The sequence below is a fragment of the Condylura cristata genome, unplaced genomic scaffold (assembly GCF_000260355.1).
Source record: "Condylura cristata isolate star-nosed mole 26May11 unplaced genomic scaffold, ConCri1.0 scaffold00002, whole genome shotgun sequence".
NCBI classification, from domain to species: domain Eukaryota; kingdom Metazoa; phylum Chordata; class Mammalia; order Eulipotyphla; family Talpidae; genus Condylura; species Condylura cristata.
This window is the reverse complement of record NW_004567103.1, coordinates 19,873,580-19,875,726: the sequence shown is the minus strand read 5'-3', so window position 1 is coordinate 19,875,726 and position 2,147 is coordinate 19,873,580.

Sequence of the window (2,147 nt, the reverse complement as noted above, 5' to 3'; positions counted from 1 at the left end):
GACGAAGTACACTGCTGAGGGGGGCTGCGGGCGGGTCAGGAGAGGTCTGCCACGCCCTGTGGGTCAACTCCGGGGCTCAGGATCGAACTCTCACTGAAGTGGCTGTGGCTGGCTTGCAGTACTTCGTCCTAACCCTCTGCGCCACCAGGAGGGCCAAAAATAGCTCTTCTTATGAACGCACCTGCTTAATGCTTTCACATGTTAGTCCCCACTATATCTAACTAACCACAGTGAAATGGATGCCCACATTGTGACCAGACAGGATTTAAAGTCTGACCAGTGACCCCCCGTTAGCTTGCAATGTCTGTTTTCAAACAGGTGGGCCAATATTCAATTTCCATCTGAAATCTGTAAAAATATTCAGAAAGCAATTTGAGAACATACTGAATTTGTCAGTATAGTTTATTGTTAAGCTTTGTTGTAGGTTATATTGTGACTCAAAGGAAAATATTCCCACCAGCTGCCCCAACATTTGTTACTGGTAAGGAAGTGTGAGTAGAATAAAAGTGTCTTCCACAGCTCAGAGCAGGGGTTCCCAGGCAGAAGTCTTGGGAACTAAGGACACGTGGCTGTATTGGGCAGTGGGGGATCACACAGGTGCACTTGGCCTTTCAGATATTTGTCTTGCTCCCAGGAAGTCATTTGTCTAGCTTTTGGATTACCCAAGTGTACCATAGATGAATAGTAAGCATAGTTTTAAGGTATACGATATTACTAGTACATATAATTAATGCAATTTCTATAGAAACAGTTGAAACAGGAGCCCTGGGGATCCTGGACTAGGGGTGCAGCAGGGTGTGCCCTATTCTGTGTGGGGCCTTAGTGCCCACCACCACACCGGGTACCAGCTGGGTTTGGCAGCTGACCTCAGCACAAGGCAGGTTTTCACACACAATGGGGTTTTGGTCTGGAAATCAGAGCAGTTTTTAAAATGGGCCAATCAGGTTTGAGCTTGCAGTGGCTCCAACCAAGTCTGAAATGGTATCGGCTTTGGACCCTCCCTGGTGGCATAACGGGTTGGAGCACAGCACTATGAGGCTAGCACAGCCACTGCAGCACAAGTCTGGTCCCCAGCCAGGGGGGTGACCCACATGGCACAGCAGACCTCTCCTGTCTCCCCGCTGCCCCCCTCAGAGTGTTTCAGTCAGTCTGCCTCTTCTGCTCTCCACTTTGTCTCTGGTGAACCCTCTCACCCACTGCCCCTCTGGCCTGTACCCCAGTTCTGTATGCACAATAAATAAATATTAAACAAACAGAATTGGTATCAGCTTTGAAAACCCATCAGTCAAGCATGAGATCTGGGTACCTTGCGAGTGATAGAAACTGGGGCAGCAGATTCACACTCAGACCCGAACTCATCAAGACCTTTGCCTCAGATCTTCAAAACTTCAAGTTCCTGCCTTCAATCCTGCAACCTGTTGCTTGAGATCATCAGCTGCTGCTGCCTCCCGCTGGGCTTCCACAGCCCTGCTGGTAGCTGCCACAGGCCTGTGGTGGCATCTCTGAGGATCCTCCCACACCTCCCCTGCTCTCTAATGCTGTGCCACTGTCCATAGTGCTGCCCCTGACTAGTGCTGACTGGCACTGCTAACCTGTGCCCCGCCACCTCTAAGAGCTGCTCCTGGCTTCCGATCCTCTGGCACAACCAGCATCGCTTCCGACAGCTGTGGCCAGCAAGATCTCCGGATAGGGGCCACTGGCCGCCAGGATTACCTCCAGCTGCCAGAGGGCTGGCTTCTTGTCCGCCGCTCACCAGCCTGAACCGGCTCCCTGCTCTCATCACAGCAACACCATCTTGTCTGAAGAGCTTTTGGTTTGGACCACTGGCCTTTGCAGTAGGACTGGTGGCCATCTGTGATATCAATGGCTTTGTCCTTGCTCCAATCCCCTTATTTCTTTCTGCTTTGTAAGTAAACACTGTGGTTGTGCTGAGTCTGAGTGTGTCTTGCTGTTGTAGGACAGCAGATCTAGTCTTTCATGGAGTATACAGGAACAATTATTTCCTTTAGAAAGGAAATGTTTCAGGAACAATTATTTCCTTTGGAAAGGTCACTGAGAAAACCTTGGTATGGCTTCCTAGAACCCGGGGCCAGCAAGAAGGATTTTGAACAAAATGGTGTGTTTAACAGCAGGCTCAAAGGGTCAAA